This window comes from Notamacropus eugenii, chromosome Y (genome assembly GCF_028372415.1).
Source record: "Notamacropus eugenii isolate mMacEug1 chromosome Y, mMacEug1.pri_v2, whole genome shotgun sequence".
Taxonomy (NCBI): Eukaryota; Metazoa; Chordata; class Mammalia; order Diprotodontia; family Macropodidae; genus Notamacropus; species Notamacropus eugenii.
The window spans coordinates 11,452,386-11,473,088 of NC_092880.1; the positions used below are offsets into that span (position 1 = coordinate 11,452,386).

At 36.7% G+C, this 20,703-nt stretch overlaps 1 long non-coding RNA gene across 1 annotated transcript in view; it reads right to left on the reverse strand.

Moving 5' to 3' along the window:
• LOC140516660 (uncharacterized) overlaps positions 1 to 20,703 on the reverse strand; it is a 99,780-nt gene that overhangs the window by 58,476 nt on the left and 20,601 nt on the right. The window contains exons 2-4 of the long non-coding RNA XR_011971415.1: positions 13,390 to 13,436; positions 12,497 to 12,641; positions 11,859 to 12,023 (exon numbers count right to left, since the gene is read on the reverse strand). This is a non-coding gene — a long non-coding RNA (uncharacterized lncRNA). The remainder of the gene's footprint in view (positions 1 to 11,858; positions 12,024 to 12,496; positions 12,642 to 13,389; positions 13,437 to 20,703) is intronic.

Below are 20,703 nucleotides of genomic sequence, written 5' to 3' on the forward strand. Positions count from 1 at the left end.
TCAGGTTATTTAGTTGTTTTCAGATGTGTCCATTCAGTTATCTCTGGGCAAAGATACTGGAGTAGTTTGCCATTTCTTTCTCCAGTTCATTTAACAGATAAGGAAACTCAAGTAAACAGGGTTAAGTGACTTGCCCAGAGTCACACTGACAGTACTTGTCTGTGGTTGGATTTGAACTCAGGTTTTCTTTACCCTGGACCCAGCACTCTATCCACTGCACCATCGAGCTACTCCTTCTTTCAAAAGCATAACTGATATCTCAAAGCCTACAGGATACAACCCACACGTATTGGAGTAGATTTCTTCTCCAGATAGAACCAGGTGATCTTGTTACATTAAGAACAGACATGAGGTGTGATGTTGGCATGCATGAAGAAAGAATTTCCACTAATTACATGTCTGCACCAAACAAGCTATGATTATTTTCAGCCCTCTGAAATCATTCTTGGGTAAGTGATGCTCGGGACAGTGCATTTCCCCAAATGACATCATAGACTGAGCTTAATTAGGGCGGTAACACCATTCTCAAAAACTCTCTCTCTCTCCCCAACAATCAGCTCCAGAGCTGTCCAGTGACTTGGAGCTCACATGCCACCTCTCTGTTTTTCTTCTTGTCTTCTCAAAGAAAACTGTGTCATTGCAAAGTGTCTTGCTTCTTGGATTGATGGTTTTAATTCTGGATGCGAGGGCCGCCTCCAGTTCAGCTGATGCTTTGCCACAATGGTAGCATTAACATCCTTGCAGAGTTCCCCTGAAAAAGTCATGTGGGCTGTCACTGAGCATGAGAGATTTACAAGCAGCTAACAGACAAATCTCCTTTGGATCAGATATTCAGGAATACTTTAAGAGACATGATCTATTTTGATTTTCTTTGGGTTTTTGATTTTTCTTTCCTCCTACCAATAAGCCTGACGAAATATAGAACAAATCTATTTTATATATTTCTACAGCTTTCTCAAACCACAAGCATCAAGCAAATCCTTGTAGATACGTCACGATTTAATCAGTCATCTGCGGTCTGCACCCTCTCTGACTATGGCTGTCCTATTTGCAGAGTATCCCCATTAACGAACGCCTCTCGCATGGTTGCTTCTTCTACCTTCACATAAGTAATATTTGCCATCACCTGGTCTTTCAGATTAGGAGTGTTATGTGAATATAGTGATGCTGGCAAGGAGGTTTGGAAGCAACTGTGTAGATCCTGTTAGTCATGTGTTTCTATGGTTATTTATAAATATTATGGCCAACCTTAGTCAATATATGATGCTTACAAATTATTATTTTTCTTAATTGCCAAAAGCTGTTTTCTTTTAAAGGTTATTTAGAAATACTCTCAAATTCCAATGAGTCCCAATGAATATGATTTGACAGACTTAGTACATAAATCCAGTGGACTTTTTTTTTTGTTAGTACACAGGCTCAAGCCATTATTTCCTTCTGCTGTTCAGAAAGAGTAAAGAGCTATCCCAAGAAAAGCAAAGGGGAGCCCTTGTAGAACACTTATCTCTCTAGGCTCAGGACATGCTTGCAGATATATAAACAATTCTAGTTTCTGGTGAAGAAATGCATTATTAGGATATGCCATGGGAAAATAATCATTTTTGTGATTTGGACCCAGGGGAAATTTTGGTAACCCAATTCTTCTCTGGGTCCTCAGTCACACAGTATGCCAGGAATTAGAAAATTCATGAGCCTGCCCCCCAGAGATTACTAATTAAATGTTTGCCCAAAGCACTTTGGAGATGGAAATGTTGTTTGTTGCCATTACACCCTATTATCATCAATGAATAAATGTATGGAGCATAAGATTACAGTGCCTGGAATGGATCCAGATTAAACATGCTTATTAAAAAGGGAAGGGGAAGTCAGCCGAGTGTGAAATGGATTGCTCACACTGTTCTCTTTAAACACTTTCCCTAACCCTGAAGGAACAGTTCAAAACTCCAGGTACTATGCCGGTGAGCAACGTGGTGCTTTATTTTTTTGTACTCATATAGGTCAGAGGCTAGCTTGGGGATTTCCAGGCATGTTCGACCCTTATGGAAGCAGCCTGAATACTGAAGGTCAAGGCTGGTTTGATAACATGTACACAGTACATAACAAAATGACTGACCCAAACATAAAAAGACACTTTCAAAAGAAGTTCAAATGGGAAGATTTTGTAAGTCCTTGAAAGAGCATAAGCACTGACCACTTTGGCTAGATGAGGAGGAGCAGTACGTTGAAATGGATAGAGTACTGGACTTGGGCTCAAGAAGATCCAAGTTCAAATTCCTACCTCTGATGCTTAGTGGCTGTGTAACTGAGTAAATCACACAACTACTCTGGTCAACTAACTCTCTCTCTCTCTCTCTCTTTCTCTCTCTCTCTCTCTGTCTGTCTCTGTCTCTCTCTGTCTCTGTCTATCTGTCTCTCTCTCTCTCTCTCTCTCTCTCTCTCTCTCTCTCTCTCTCTCTCTCTCTCTCTCTCTTGCTCTCTCTCTCTCTCTAAATTACAGACAGGTTGCCATGTGCATGGCCTGAGGGAGTTCCCACACTGATGAAATCACAGGTTTTTGATGTATGGCCAGTGAAGAATTTAATAAATTGTCCCCAGAGGAAAAACACTTAGGAGTTGCATTATAGTTTCTACAATCATGACTTTGGCCTGTACTGCATTTAGAAAAGTGGTAAATTGACTTGAAATCTATTTGCATGATAAGATGCTGTTTCAAAGTACTTCTCCCCTTCAGTGGGAGGAAATGAGTATAACCCACCACAAAGAAAAGACAAGCACACTTTGCAGTCTCCCTTTTTCTCAATTTGCGTCTGGCAGACAGGGAGGACCGAACTACTCATCTCAAAGTATCATGGAATCATAACCTCTTAAAGCTGAAAAGAACTTTAGAAATCATCTCATCCATGCCCATTATTTTAGAGATGAGGGAATACAGTGAAATGGGAGCAGAGTACCGGACATGAATTCAGAGGACCTGAGTTCAAATTGATGTTCTCATACTTTCCAATTATATGACTTTGGACAGGTTATGAAATCTCTCTAGGTCTCAGTTTCCTTTTTCAGTAAAATGAGGTGTCAGGCAATTTGATCTTTCAATCCCTTTGCAACTCTAAAATTCTGTAATACTGGGAAACTGAGGTCCAGAGGAAACAAACAACTTGCTTAAGGTCAGATAGCTTATTTGTTGCTAACCTAAGCTTTATTTTTCCCAATATTGTCTTTTAGAAGCAGTATTACAGATGTTGTGATTCAGTCAAAATTAAAAAGATATTCATTTATTAATTACTTACAATGTGCCAGGCACTATGCTAAAAATTGAGAACACAAATACAACCAAGTAAGATAAGCTCTGCTCTCAATGAACTTATATTATTTTTAATTTATTATTTATTCTTAACATCTTTTTCTTTTAAAATTTTGAGTTCCAAGTTTTATTCCTACATCTCACCTTTCCCCCACCCACTGAAAAAGCAATCAATATTAGAATATCATTATACATGTAAAATCATGCAAAACATTTCCATATTAGCATAATACAAAAAAAGGCAAAAATAATAAAGCAAGCAAGAATTATACTTCAGTTTACTATCAGAATTCATTAGCTCTCCTCTTTCTCTTTAGCTCTCTCAATATAAATAGCATCTTCTCCCATGAGTCCTTTGGAATTGACTTGAATAACTGTGTTGATCAGAGTAGCCAAGTCTTTCACATTTGATCATCGTTACAACATTGCTGCTACTGTGCACTGTGATATTCCAGTTCTTCTCACTTCACTTTGCATCAATTCATATAGGTCTTGCATTTTTTTCTAAAACCACCCCTCTTGTCATTTCTCATAACCCAACAGTACTTCACCACAGTTCATTCAGTCATTCCCCAACTGATAAGCATTCTCTTAATTTCCAATTCCTTGACCCACAAAAATGTAATAAATACTTTTTTGCATAGAGGTCCTTTTCCTTTTCTCTTTGATCCCTTTGGGGTATAGGTTTAGTAGTTGTGTTGTTGGGTATTGTTGTTTTATAATACTTTGGGCACAGTTCTGAATAGTTCTCTAGAATAGTTGGACCAGTTCACCACTTCACTAACAGTTTATTCATGTACCTCCTTTCCCTGGTCTCCTCTAACATTTGTCATTCCTTTTTGAAAAAATATTTTATTTTCCCCAATTACAGGTAAAAAAACAATTTGTACCATTCATTTTTAAAAACTTTGAGTTCCAAATTCTCTCCCTCTTTCCCTTTACTCCCCACTCCCTAATATGGTAAGCAATTTTATATAGGCTATATATGTGCAATCATATAAAACATATACTAGTCATGCTGTGAAAGAAAACACAGACAAAAAAATGAAAAAAAATAAAGTGAAAAATAGTATGCTTAGATCTTTATTCAGACTCCAGCATTTCTTTCATCATGAGTCCTTTGGAATTGTCTTGCATCATTGTGTTGCTGAGAATAGCTAAGTGATTCACAGTTGATCACCATACAATAGTGTTGTTTTTGTGTACAATGTTCTGGTTCTATTCACTGCACTTTGCATCAGTTCATGTAAATCTTTCCAGGTTTTTCTGAAATCCAACCTACTCATCATTTCTTATGCTTCAATCGTATTCCATTACATCCATATACTACAGCTTGTTCAACCAGTCCCCAACTGATGGGCATGCCCTCAATTCTCAATTTTTTGCTACCACAAAAAAGCTAGCATCTGTCATTTCTGATAAGTGTGAGGTGGAGTCTTGGAGTTGTTTTTGTTTGAATTACTCTAAATAATAGTAATTTAAAGCATTTTTTCATATGACTTATAGCTATCATTGATTTCTTCCTCTGAAAGCTGCCTGTTCATACCTTTTGACAATTTATCAGCTAGAGAATGATTCTTAGTTTTATGACTTTGATTCATTCCCTTATTTTTTTGAGAATTGAGGCCTTTATCAGAGAAACTTGCTGTAAAGTTTTTTTGATATTACTTCATTGTCTACAGTACCTTTTAGCAAAATGATGTTTCCCTGATTATCTCTTTTAAGTAGGTCTATTTTTGCTTTGCTTTGTCTGAGATCAAAATTGCTACCCCTGCCTTTATTACTTCAGCTGATGCATTCTGATACAGATTCTGCTCTAGCCCTTTACTTTAACTCTGTATGTACCTTTCCTTTTCAAATGTGTCTCTTGTAAGCAGCATATTGGCGGGTTCTGGTTTCTAATCCATTCTACTTTCTGCTTTCATTTTATAGGTAAACTCATCCCATTCACATTTACACTTATGATGACTACATATTTCCCTCCCTCATTTCTTCTTCTATTTTTCCTTCTTTCTCTCTCTTTTTATCCTGTCCCCCCTCAAAAGTCTGTTTTGTACCTCAACCTGCCTTCCCTTTTATCATGATCTCCCCCCAGCCCCATCTCTCTTATCTCCTTCCTCTCCTATTTCCCGATGGTGAAATTAGATTTCTTTACCCAGCTGAGGATGTAGATATATTCTTCCCTCTTTGAACTAATGCCAGGTAGAATGAGGTTCATGCATTGCCTACTATCTCCCCTCTACTACATATATATATATATATATATATATATATATATATATATATATATATATATATATATATATATATAGTTATATCTAATATACATATGTATATAATTTTCCCCTCTACTATACAATTTTTACTTGTGTACCTCCTTTATGTGAGAAAAATTTGTCACATTCTACCTGTCCCTTTCCCCATCTCCCAATGCATCCCTCTTTTTCTCCCCTACATTCTTTTCCAGAGGTCATGCCAACATAACTGACTCACACCAATGCCCTCTGTCTGTACAGACTCCTCCTAGCTGCCCTAATAATGATAAAGTTCTTAGGAGTTGCATATATCACTGCCCCATGTAGGAATGTAAACAGTTTAAATCCATTAATTCCCTTATGATTACTCTTTCATGTTTACCTTTTATGCATCTCTTGAGTCTTATGTTTGAACATCAAATTTTCTATTCAGCTCTAATCTTTTCATCAGTAATCTTTGAAAGTTCTCTATTTCATTAAATATCCAGTTTTCTTTGATGAATTATGCTTAGTCTTGCTGGAGAGATTATACTTGACTGTAATCTTACCTCCTTTGCCTTCAAGAATATCATATTTCAAGTCTTTTACTCCTTTAACATGGAAGGATCTTGAATAATCCTGACTATGACTCCATGGTACTTGAATTCTTTCTGGCTACTTGCAATATTTTTCCTTGACATGGGAATTCTGGAACTCAGCTATAATACTCCTATGTCTTTTCATATAGGATCGCTTTCAGGAGGGGATCAGTGATTCTATTTCCAATAATCCTTAAATTATCTCTCCTCAATCTATTTTCCAGGTCAATTGTTTTTCTGAGGAGATGTTTCAAATTTCTTCTAGCTTTTCATTCTTTTCACTTTGTCTTATTGTTTCTTGTTGTCTTGTGGAGTCATTAGCTTTCATTTGTCCAATTCTAATTGTAAAGGATTATTTTCTTCAGTGAGTTCTTTTACCTGTTTTTCCATCTGGGGATTCTGCTTTATAAGGAGTTCTTTTCTTCTGTGAATTTTTGTGCCTCTTATACCATTAGATCAATTCTGTTTTTAAGGTATTGTTTTCTTTGGTATTTTTTGTCCATCTTTTATCAAACTGTTCATTGTCTTTTCATAATTATCTTGTATCATTCTTATTTCTTTTCCCAATTTTTCCTCTGTCATTCTTATCTCTTTCTTTTACTTTTCCAGGAATTCTTGTTGGGCTTCAGTCCAATTAGGATTTTTCTTTGAGACTTTGCATCTAGCTGTTTTCACACTGTTGTCTTAGTCTGAGATTATGTCTTTTTCTCCTTCTCTTCCCTACCACCACAGGTTTTTGTGTCATTTTTTGTTGTTGCTTTTGATGGCTATTTTTTCAATCTATGTCTTGACTTTGAACTTAATGTTAAAGTTGGTCTCTGCTGACCTGGGAGTGGTGAGGCACTGTGCCAAGCTTCAAGCTTCTTTGTGCTGCTGAATGGAGAGTGTTCTTTCTGACCAGTTGTCTGAGCCCCTTACCATCTCTGGGCTAAGAGTTCCAAAAGCTACTGCAGCTGCTGCTGTCTCAGCTTCCTCTAAGGCCCAGCACTGATGCTTCAACAGTGACAAAACCTTTCCTTCTGACCTCCTAAATTGTCTTAGGCTGGAAAAATGCCTACTTGAACTTTTTGTTGGCTCTGCTATTCCAAAATTCGATTTGAGGTATTATTTTAAAATTTCTTAAAGGGGAACATTGAGAGAGTTCAGCTGAGTGACTGCCTCTAATCCACCATCTTTGCTCTGCCTCCCTGAGTTTACATTCTAATGGTAGAAAACAGCACATAAAGGAGAACTGGAAATGTTTGGGTTAGGGGAGGTGTGGAGTAATCTGTGGCATGTCTGGAGATGTCAGTAAAATGCTATGGAGTCCTAGAATTAAGTAAGATAAGTCCAAAACATATTATAAAATCCCACATTGATTCTAGATCAATGTCTAGTTTTTAAGTGGCAAGAGAGCAGAGGTGATAGCGTGAAGACAGCAAGGGTAGAGATGTTTATGCACACCATAATAGCCACATGCACATGCAGAAAGAGCATATCCAAAAAACAAAAAGAGAAATCAAAACAAAATGTTTAACTTTCTCTTCTCAACATGGCCCTTTCAAAGCATTCAGGAAATCTAGGGGAGAGCTACGTGTATGGAAACCCAGGCTTTTAGAGATTGCTCCATCACACCAATCTTCTAAATGGAAACTTGACCTTCTTAATGAAATATTTGTCTCTGCTTATTCAATATTTCCCTTTCTTCTATGACCATACAGGATCATAAATCTAGAATTGGAAGGGAACTTAGAGTCTAACCTCTTTATCTTACAGTTGAAGAAACTGAGGTCTAGATTGGTTAACTGGTTGGCCAAAAGTCATTTAGTCAGTAAATGACACACAAAATTTGAACCCAAGGTTTTCTGACTACAAGTTTTATCCATTATTTCTCAGCAATCTATACCATAATTTCAAATTATACCTATCCATGTTGTTATCATACACTAACCTTATGACCATTCCCCTGTGTTTATCCATGACTTTGGCTACAGACTTTCTATCTCTTTTCTCTCTTGCTTCCTCTAGTCTCCTCCTCTGACATTTTGACAACTTACTTTAATGGGCCTCTATTTTTCTTCCCCTTTAACTAATCAGTAGAATAGCCATAGTTTAGACCTCACTGTAATTTAAAAGAGATCCATCTTTTAAATTCTGAACTCTGGCATTCCTCTCTTAAACCAAAATCCCCTAAGCTTCCATCTGCCCCACTCCCTTATACCTCCTATTTCTCTTTTCACTATCCTTAGCACTCAGGTCACTAAGTTTTACAATACAGTAGCAGTCTTCTGTCACACATTCTTCCCTACCCAGCCAGATCTTATTGTCAATAACTTTATTATTACCCTCTTGCCCTTGAATTCCTTTGACCTTCCAGAATTCTTACTCTATTAAAGATTAATATGATAGAATGGAAAATCACTAGATAGATTTAGAGGATGTCTTGATTGTGGCACTTATGTGATCTTGGGTATGTCACTTCTCATAGTCTGGCCTTAATTTGCTCTTCTGTAATACGAGAAAGCTAGATTACATGATTTCTAGGGTCCCTTTCAACTCTAACGTCTTGTGAATCAACTCTGAGTAACAATGGGTAAATATCTCCTCCACTCCTGCAACCAAGTTACAAAGATTGATGAAGAAAAAAATACAATTGCACCAACTGGGTCTACTAAAAATTTATGTGATCTCACATCATTTGAGCTCTTGCTTTCCAATACCAATTCATTATTTTGATCATCACATTTTTACAATAAGTATTCTAAACATTTGCAATTCCACCAGCAATGAATGAGTGGACTTATTTCTTCACAATCCCTTCAATTTTAGTCTCATTGCCATTAGATAATTTCATCAATTTGATAGGGAGTTGTACCTCAAAAATATTTTGATTTAGTTCCCTTATTATTAGTGAGGTTGGGAATTTTTTCAAGTGATTATTAACAATATCTATATGCTCTTTTGAAATATTCTGTTCATATATCTGACCATTTATACATTATAGTCTAAGAGTTAGTATTACAATTGTTTAACCATTACTTATATGTATTATATGTCAAGTTTTGTGATATTTATCATACATGTTTTGTCATTATTTTCTCATTTTTTAACATTATTTTATTTTAATGTAGTCTAGCACTTCTATCTTAGCCCAAAAAATTCCTTCCACTTGCTGAATTGAAAAAAAAATCATCTCACCCACAAATGAGATAAAAAATTCATTTCATTTACTTTCATCTTTTCTAGAGGTCTTTCTTATGTTTGTTTGTTTGTTTAGATCTTTCAGTTACATTTTACTAGAGTGCATGGTGCAAACTACAGGTCCGACACCTCTTCTTGTCAAATAATCAACTTATTTCTCTAAGTCTATTTATGCAAAGAATGACTCGTATCCCCATATTTTAATTAACGTCTAAAAGGTTTATTAGACACTAATATTTTGCATAAATTCAGTTGGCCATCTAGTATCTCATTGGTCTCCTCTGTTTTTTTTCTCAGCACAAGATCATTTTGACAATTGCTTTGTAATACTATTTTTGAAAGTATAAAATACAAGATCCCCTTAATTAGCTTTCCATGTTACCTACTTATTTTCCATATATTTAATTATAATTTCATCCAGAAAACCCTTTGTTATTCTGATTACCATTGCACTAAATAAATTAGTTAATTAGACGAATATGATCATTTTCACTATGTTAATCCAATCTGCCTATGAATGACCTGCAGTTGTTTAGATTTTCCTTTATTTTAATCATTATAGTTTTATCATGTTCCTTATATAGCTCTTAGATATTCTTATGTAAGTTAATTCCCAAATATTTGACGGTTTTTCATATAAATAGGTTTCCTTTCTTATACCATTAAGCTTCATTCCTATTATTATTATTATATTACCCTTCCCTCTTCATATTCTCTTCTCCCTTAATTTCCATGATACTGTACTCTCCCCTCTTCCTACCTCTGAGACTTCTCCACTTTCCCTCATGCTGACTGTTTACTCTTCTACCATCATTTAAAAATGGTTGTACCTCAAGATACTGTCCATGGCCTCTTCTCTTTTCTTTCTACTTTTTCCTCTGGTGATCTAATTCATTACTATTGTTTAAATGATCATCTCCATACAGTGACTCCTAACTCCAAATCTTTATCTCTCCCTAGAATGCTAATTTGTTTCCAACCACCTACTGGGCATCTCTTTTTGGTCATCCAGCTTGCCAAATTTAATAGATCCTAAATCAAAGTCATCATACTGTTAAACATGACCTTCCCATTGACTTCTCTATTTCTAGACACCAATGTATTCCAAGATCCCTAGGCTCATAATCTTGGAACAACCTTTGACTCTTCCCTACCCTCATCCCTGACATACAATTAGTTGCCAAGTCCTTCCAATTCTATCTCTATAATATCTTTTGCTTCCATTATTTCTTCTCAAATCCTATAGCACAATAAAACATCTCATTACATTACAGTCACTTCTTCTCAGAAGTATATGCTGTTTTATAATGGGATTCCAAAAAAATTCCAAAATAACAATAAAATTATCATTTGGCAAGCATTCACATAACCATCACCATCTTTTGCTGTTCTCCTCACCCCATAACCTACCCTACCTTGTATCCTAATTTTTTAAACAGCAGGGAATTAAGACTCAAGAGAGCTGAGTTCTACCCATAACTGTTTCTAATTAACTCAGTAGGTCACCATAAAAAGATCACTTTCCGTCTTTGAGACTCAGTTTCCTCATTTTAAAAATTAGAAAGTTGGGCCAAATGATCCCTAAGATTTTTTGCAGCTCTAACACTTTATGTGTCTGTGGAAAAAGAAGGTACAAGGTCAGTGCTCCAGGAAAAAGGCAAAATAGATATTGTCCAACAAAACCCATGAAGTAAATGCTAAAGGAATTAGGATTATTTGGCCCAGCTGGAAAAGAGAAAGTTAAGGGGTGACTTAATGGTTATTACTGTAGGGAGATGATCGGACCAAATGTTTTCCATCTCCACTGGGGACAGAACAAGAGTAACTGGGTTTAATCTTCAGCATGAGGGGGTTAGGTTAGACATAAGGAAGAATTTCCTGACAACAAGTGTTGTTAGACATTGAGATGGGCTGCTGAAAGAGCGAAACATCTCCAGAGAGCTTTAAAAACAGGAGAAGTTCTCACACTTTTGGATGTGGCCCTGCCTGTAGACAGAAGGTATAGATTAGTTGACCTCTCAAAAATCCCTTTTATGTCCCTGATTCTACATCATGAATGTGAAGGCACAGTCAGTACATATACACTTAGTTGTGTCCTGTGAATATGTTTTGGGGAATTAGCCCATGTGCCAAAATTGTGACAAATGATTTGGCATGGATCAGGTTCTAAATGAACTTCTACTGTGGATGTGGTGGAGACCATTCATTTGTCGTACATCTATCCGAGATGTGGTGAAGAGTCATCTGGTGGGAATGTTCAGAGTAATGAGGTGTGGTTCATCTAGATTCTCCCTCCCTGGAAGTAGTTTCATCATCTAATTGGTATATTTTTTCTATTCTTTTCTTTTGTAATTATTTGAAGAAAAAATAAACAATATTTTGTATGGACTCCTTTTGGCCTCAAGATGGCTATGACGCATTCTCCAAGCTGGTGACTCCACAATGCCCTTAACAGCCTGTCACTGTTACAATAAAATAAGTTTTTTTCATCATCATCTCATGTTTGCCACAATTTCATTTCATTGTTCTATTTTCTTTACTTACTTATTTCATTATCTCAATGAGCTGTGATTTGTGGACTTCATCCATGGAGACAGTTTGCAGACCCTCTGTAGCTTTAGGGGATCATTGAGACTTGCTGTGGCTGAAGAATTCATCACCCTGTGGCCACCTTGGCCATGAGGGTCTCCAAACATAAATCTCCTTGGTCTTGGACAAAAGATGAGAGATTTAAAGCTAGAAGTGAGCCCAGAGGTCATTTTACAGATGAAGATATTCAGACCCAGAGAGATTAAGAGTCTTGTCCACCCAATGTCACAGGCATGACAGAGGTGACATTCAAACACAGGGTCTCTAATGCCAAGCCTAGAGTTCTTTCAACTGTTCCACGGGGACACACAGTCTATTAATGGACCTGTCACCCACCCTGGCAGGAACTGTGGAAGATTTTTCTCTACTGACCAAATCTCTGGGAACCCAAAATCATCTACACAACAAGATGAAATATTTGTGTAAGATTTTATTAAAGGATCTTAAATAAATAAATAATTATTAGCTTTTCCTTTTATGCCACTAATTTCTTCCCATTAAAAATTTGTACTTTTTATCAAATGGGATGTCCTGTCTACTATTGTTTGCTGTGGTCTTTTCTCCACAATCTGTCTCTAGTATGCTTTTCTTACCTTAGTTCAAATTGCTCCCTTTCACACGTTTGATGTTTCAGCCAAAGTAAATTACTAATTCCAGTCTCATTCAGGTTTCTCTATCTCCATGTATTCATATGCTTAGAAGGACCATCTTTAACATTATCAGCCTGTTGAAAATCTTCTGTAATAACACAGCAAAAAAATCACCTTTCTAACCTTAGATTTTCTTAAGACACTTGGTTTAGTGCCCATTTGTATCTCGTGATACTTTATACAAATAGTGATCCCTCCCCTTCCTACCTACCCTCCCACAGGAAGAAAAGGAAACATATGTACAGAAACAACTAAAATTACTGATGAATTCCTAAGTGTAATCCTTGAACACTAAAAGAATGTAGCTGTTAGTCAGCTGGGAATAATTAATAAAAATACTAATATCTGTATAATCCTTCAAGGTTTATAAAGTGATTTACAAATGTTATCTCACTTGATCTCCCCTATTAGACTGTAAGCTCCTTGAGGACAAAAACTGTTGTTTGCCCCTTTTTGTACAACCACTGTTTAGCACAATATCGGGCAGAGAGGTGCTTAATATTTATTGTTTGACTGATTGAACATTGAGCCTCATGACTACACTGAGAAGTAAGTGCTGTTATTAACCCCATTTTACAGAGAGGAAGAGAGTTAAGCGACTAACTCCGGATCACATTTCTAGTAAGTGTCTGAGCACAAAATTGGACTTAGGTCTTTTTGACTTCAAGTACAGCACTCCATCCACTACAATACCCAGCTGCATTGTATAATGCATAGAGCACTGATTTTAAGTTCAAGAAGATCTGAGTTCAAAGTCTATCTCTGGGGAAAAAAAGTTTAAAAATTTCAATTTAAAAAACAGGAAAGAGGTAACAAATTTTACCTCCAACACTTACTAGCTGTGTGGGCAAGTAACTTCTCCTCTCAGCTTCAGCTTTCTCATCTGTAAAATGAAGATGATAATACATATCTCACATAGTTGTTATGAAGATCAAATATGATAATACTGTGCAAATTGAAGCATTATTTTGGAAGAGAGGTGATGCAGTGCTCTGGTTTGAATGTGAGTCTCACCTTAGATAATGAGTTAACCATGTGACCCTGAACAAGTCATTTATCTTTCCTCAACATGTTTTTTCACATATAAAATAGGGATAATAATCCCATTACTTTCACAGGATTATTATGAGACTCAACTGAGTTAACATGCAAAGCCTTCTGAGCCACGTGAGCAACAAGATGACAGACTAAACATTTTCTCCAATACCCACAACTCTAAACCACTCCAAAAGAGAAATTATGCATCAAAGATAAATCAACTTCAGCTGTTTCCATGGTCCAGGATATGCAGAATCCAAAGGAAGGTTAAAAACAAAAACAAACAAAAACAAAAAGCTCAAATCCCAGGAACTGACATCAGCTCACTGAATCTGAGTGCACTCAGCACCCCTCTGTCCCCTCCTACACTAGTGGCAGTGAGACTGTACCAGCAGATCCAAGGACACAGCATAGGTTTCCATTAAAACTAGTTTCTGCACCCAGTTCCCCCCTCCTTCGTTCAAGTGCCATAGAGACCCTGGTTATAGACTTTATAAGTTTCTGAGGTCTCAACAGCTAGGTTGGACATAGCCCATCAGGAACAAAAGCCTGCTGGGAGCTGTCACCCAGAAGCACCAGCACTGCAAACTTATAAGCTGCCAGTGCCAGGGTGAGCAGGCTCTGAACTGCTAGAGCCAGGCCAGAGAACTCAGGAACAGAGGGAGTGGGACAGGTACTCTGAGCGTAAGGTCTTGTGCAGCACTCCACCAAGCCTCAGAGATAGAGCACAACCATCTAAGGCCATTTCTAACTACCCAATAATCATTTTAGTCAGTCCTGAATTGCCCAGTGTGGGAAGAGTCTGAGAAATTTTGAGATTCAGCCCCCAAGGAAACCAAAATCAGAGGAGAAGGAGTCAAGAAGCGAGTGATAAAGAAAATGGGGGCAGGGGTGCAGAGACTGAAAGTATCAATGCTTTCAGGAAGAAGAAATTTCAAAAAAATGATACATCAGCAGGAAAAACAGTAACAGATGGAAACATGACCTCCAGACTAATAAATGAGTTCAGACATGTATGAATAAATATTGCAAAATGAAAGAAAATGATCCAATGCTTGATGAAATAGAGGACCCTGTAAAATTAGAAGAGAACGTTGAACAGCAACATAATGTTCTTGAGTGGTTTAAAAGAGAAATGAGAATTATGAAAGCAGAATCTAAGTCCTGCATAGCAAAATAATGAGTACAATAGAAAAACCTGAATCTTTAATGGAAAATTGTCACCAAAGAAACAAAAGAGAATAGACTGGGAATGCATATACACAGAAATGAAGGATAACCTAGAAGAGAGGCAAAAAAAAAATTAATAGTAAATATGTTTACTATGCAAGCAAACAATAAGGATGTATAAAGACAGCCTAAGGATTAGGACAAGAAGAAAAATCTTAATACCATAATGAAGGAAATTACAAAAGAGAAATGTTCAAAACTTTTAAATATATAAAATTAAATCCCAATGGAAAGAATTCACAGATTGCCTCCAGAAAAAAACCCAAGGCTGCAAACTCCAAGACACATAGTGATTAAATTTAACAATTCAATTCAGAAACAAGTTCCACAAACCATCAGGAGAAAGACCATCAAATACAAAGGAAAGGGCATTCAATTAACATAAGAATATTTCATACCCACTAGGAGAAGGAGGGAATAAGAATAGCATATTCCAAAGAGCATTTGGAGCTCAGAATATAGCTCAGGATGCCCTATCCTACAAATTTGAGCTTAATCATATAGGACAAAAGATGGATGTTCAATAATGAGGAAGAGTTGGAAGCAGTTTTAGAAAAATAGAGCATGTAAATATAACATTAAAGCTCTCTGTAAATACTAGACATCATTGTTATTAAGCCTTGTGATCATCCTTACCTAATCTACTCATGACTTTTTGTATTTAAAGGTATAAACATTTGGGCTGTTCATAATCAGCCAGTACCTCTTGGCTGGTTTCTTTGGATATTCCTATGTGCTTTTTCATTTCTCTGGATTTCCTAATAAAAACTTACAGAAGTGAATCTTTGTACATATACGTGGGGGGGGGGGGGGGCACTCAGGGAAGGTCATGGTATGGGTATTTGTGTGTGTGTGTGTGTGTGTGTGTGTGTGTGTGTGTGTCCATTACCAATGACTTGTAAAGTATTATTGCAATTAACCTCCCTATAGCTAGATCAAACTCAGTATGAAACTGATAATATTTAATATAAATTTTAGACTTTAATAAGGTTCAAAGTTTGAATTAAGAAGAGCCTGAACCTAATAGTCCCCTATGTTTAACTTAGAGGATGCCTTTTGATGTCAAGCAAATGGGACTTCCTTACCAGACCCTTCTTCTAGTATCCTAGTGATAAGAGAAAAACACAGATACCTTGGGTTGTAACTTCAGCTTTGTCAACTCTGTTAAGATAAACAACTTCAAAGGCATGCTAGGGAAAGAAGATGCCCAGAGCTTGGGATCATAAAACCCAACTGATGCTACTTTGTTTTCAGTGTGTTTATCTAAGAGAACTCCTTTCTCACGGCAAAATGTAGATAAGCCAGAAGATTTCTGTACTGGGTAGCCAAAACATTTCTGGCTCCATAATGCATTATGTTACCGTTGTCTTTAATAGGGAATTGATTAATTAATTAATTAAATCATAAAATGTATCCATTTAGCTTGTTGCCTTTTCTTAACAAGTTTTCAGGTCAACAAAACTATACCTCTGATCCTTAAAATCCCAGACTAGCGTGTTAGACCCTATTATGCTCTATCTTGTATAATACTTATCTGCACACATGTATAACTCCTTCTAAATCCATATTTATTCCCAGTGTGACCTCTGTCGTCCTAAATCTCCGTTTTCTGAGTCAATCATCATCTTTTTTTATAGCATTCTCCCAAGTTTTTGAGTTGGTTTTGAATTTATTTTTTATTACTTACTTCCCCCTGTCTCAACAAATCTTTCTGCTACCTGACTGAAAAATCCTGAGCTCCTTCATCTATCCATGACCCATATTTCATACCTCATTATCCCTCTATACCTTCACCTATCCTCTTTATCCTTTGACAGTCTGCAAAGAAAAGGTAGCAAACCATTCAATTTGTACCACTGATTCCATTTCAATTACTCTCTCCCTAAAGTTTATTCTAGCAATCATTCCCTTTCTCTCTCAACTTAATTCTTGCTCAGTCTATAGTCTTTCCCCAATGCCTATAAGCAGGTTCAAAATTACCATGTCTTTAGAAAATCGGCACTTTACCTTGCCAACTCCTTGAGCTATTATGATTTTCATTGCCAAATTCCTAAAAAGAATTATTTAAATTTGCTGCCTCTATTTTCTTACAACTCTCTTCCTCTCAGATTCTTGAAATCTAATTTCCAACTATACCACTTTATAAGGAAATGGCTCTATCAAACATTAACAATTGAGTCTTAACTACTAAATTCAATGATGATTTTAGCAAACAATTACTGAATATCTTCTATGTGCCATGAATCCTCTGGGATTTTGGAGTACTAGTGTCTCATGCTTTTCCTTCTACTTATCCAGTGACTCTTTCTCAATGTTCTTTGCTGCCTTCTAACTAGAAGAGTAGCTTGGGCCCTGTTTTATATTCCTTCTCTCAGTGATTTCATCAATTAACATGGTTTCAAAAAACAGCTCTAAGTAAATGATCCTCATAATTTTATATCTAACCTTATTTTCCCTTCTCTTCTCTAGTCCCCCTTTACCAACTGCCTATTGGATATTTCCAATTCAATGTCCAATCAATATCTCAAATTCAATTTGTCAAAAAAAAATTCCCCCAAAAGCCCTTCCACTTCCTAATTTCCCTATTTTTATCCTTCAAAGAGTCTTTCAAAGGTTTTTCCAAGGGTCCAAGTTCACAACATCAGAATCGGATCTCAGTGATTCCCTCTTCCTCATCTCCCATATCTCATCAAGTGCCAAGTTTTGTTGATTCTGTGGTTCCATTTCTGATATCCTTCCCCTTCTTCCTACTCTCAGAGTCACAAGTCTGTATGTTCAAGGTTTCGTCGCCTCTTCTTGAATGTTTCAATAACCTCCTATTTGATCTCCCTCCCTCAGTTCTCTTCCATTTCCAGTATCTCCTTTACTCAACAGTCGTAGTGATATTCTTGAAGCCCAGATCTGACGACTTCACGTTCCTTCTCATGGAGCTCCAATGGTTCTTTTGCCTCTAATATTAAATATACTCTTCTTTGGCATTTAAAGTATTTCACTATTGGCTCCAAATGACCTCTCCAATTCTCTTGCACATTCCTCTCTTTCCTGTCCTCTGTGAGTTAACAAAATTGGCTTACTTATTGTCCCTCATATATAGCATTTGTATCCAACTTTGCACAGGCTGTCACCCATGACTGTAATGCACGCATCCTTACCTTTGTCTCTTAAAATCTTTAATTTCCTTCAAAACCTAAATGTCACTTCATACCTGAAGCCTTTCCTGATCCATCAGTCTTCAAGATTAGAATCTCTCCTACTCAATTTCCAAACATATACAGAAGCATGTATATATTTGTTAATTATATTATTATAATTATAATATGATGTTACTGCATTATATCTACATATCTATGTATATGTATGGTATATAGTTGCATGTATATATAGTATCACCTTAATAGAATGTAAGAATGATGTTAGACACATTTCACTTTTGCCTCTGTATCTTTAGCACCTATCAGAGTTTATGAAACACAGTAGACATTTAAGAAATACTTGCTAATTGATTCATGATGTAGATGGAGGAAGAACCAAGGAACGAACACTTATTAAGTGACTACTGTGTGTCAGGTACTGTGCTAAGTACTTCATAAATGTCATTTCATTTCATCCTAACAACAACTCTAGGAGATAGGTATCCCCATGTTACAGTTGAGGAAACTGAAGCAGACAGAAGTAGGGGCACACATCTAGTGTCTAAATGTCAATTCGAATTCAGGTCTTCCTGATTCCAGGCCCAATAGTCTATCTGCTGTGCCACCTAGCTGCCTCCATAGGTACTAAGTGGGACTCATATGGGATCCTCATTCCACTATGAGTGAGAGTAGATGGCCTCTAAAGTCTCTTTCCACTCTAAGATCTTGTGATTCTCTCATTTTCTGAAAGGACCATATTCATTTTGGAAATCTCACTATAAATTAAACTAGAAGACATAAGGGGCAGCTAGCTGGTACAGTGGATAGAGTGTTGGGCCTAAAGTCAGGAAAGACTCTTCTTTCTGAGTTCAAATCTGGCCTTAGATACTTCCTAGATGTGTGATCCTGGGAAAGTCATTGTAACACTTTTTGCCTCAGTTTGCTCATCTGTAAAATAAGCTGAAGAAGGAAGTGATAAACTACTCTAGTATCTTTGTCAAGAAAACCTCAAATTGGGACACAAAGAGTTGAACATCATAAAACAACTGAACCAAGACAGTAACAGTAGAAATAAAGTAGTTTTTGTTTAAAAAGAGGCCTAGCTCAATGCTTTTCTTTGAATATTTGAGTTTGGTTTCATCATGTTCCCAAAGATTTATAGGATCAAAAATCTGAAACTAGAAGGGATCTCAAAAGTCATGAATCCTTCTTCCATTCTGGGAGAAGAAGACCTGCACCTCATCTAGGTCTCATCACTTTCACTTAGGTCTCTCTGCCATCTTTCCTTTTTCACATGTGAAGCTAGAGACTTTCATAGCCATCACTTGTCACAAGAGCTAGCTCACTTTTAGCCTTGGGGTTCTCAGACTAGGTCTTGTGGCCCCTTCCTCTACTATTTTATGGAGTTTATGTCAGACAAAAAGTTGATAGCTTCATTACAATAGCTCAGAGTCCCAAATTAGAAAAAAAAACCCTAACACTCAGATAGAATTTTGTCTCTCCATCCCCATTTAAAACTGTGTCTGTCTTTTGCTAACTCCAGGCCTCTTTCTGCTTAAAACAAAATTCAGAATATAAGCATTTAGGTAAAAGAAACTGGCAGAGTTTATCTCAATATTACTGCATAGTCACTGGGAGGAGAAGTTGGGGAAAGAGCAAGATACAGATAGAAAAAATGGGGGATAATTTATGGGGGTAGTTATGACAGGCTTCTTGAAAAAGGTAGGTTTTAGCTAGTTTGAAAAGAAAGTCAGGGAAGGCAAGAGATAGGGATGAGAAGGAAGAGCATTCCAGGCTAGAAGAGAAACCAGTGAAAATGTACAGAAGTAGAAGACTGAGTTTTATGTACATAGAAAAATAAGGAGACCAGTGTCACTGGGTCACAGAGTATATGTTCTGTGCTGCTCCAAAGAGCAGAACCCTGACCAATCAGCAAAAATTATAGGGAAACAGGTTTCCATTTAACATAAGAAATGCTTTTCTAATAGCCTTATGAAGTACTGACCTCAACATCCCCAGAAGCATTCTAGTATAAATTTAAATATGTACTGTCAAGAATTTTATACTAGGTATTGCTAGTGCAATCCCAGAGATCTTAGACAAATCAGTGTATAAAAGCTTAGGACTTGATAATTATTTTACTTCACATTATTTCACTACATCTCTGTCTGATTCACCTGTTAACCTCAATACAAAGGCAAATTGTACCTAATTCCTCTTGTTTCTCCAGAGGAATAATTTAATTACCAAGTCATATTAACTAATTCAATTTATCTACTACCTTAACTAATCTTTGAGTCTTACTGAAATGTTGTATAGTAATTTTCCTAGTAAGATCAACCCCAATCCAGTTTAACTTTTGAATCCTGGACTCCTCAAACTAGCAGTTCTCTTTCAGAGTCACCCTAGCATTGGAGAGTGAAAAGTAGCTATACTTAGCAACATTATATGCTCCTTGGTGGATGAGATATTCATAGCCTCTAAAGTCCTCCAAACAATCATAGTGGTCCCTTTAAGAGTTGTATGAATTCTCTCAGACTTCCCCAAGGTATTATAGAAAACCTGCAAAAACAATTTCCCAAGCATTTACTCCTAACTCTGTGTATACATTACAGGCACAGTGTAAGAACATTCTGACTCATTTTATTTACTATATTTCCTTTAACACACTCCTCGCTTTATGCATAGGCCCAGTTTTTTATTAATCACCTAGCATCACAGATCTTAAAACTCAAAGGAACTCCCAGACCA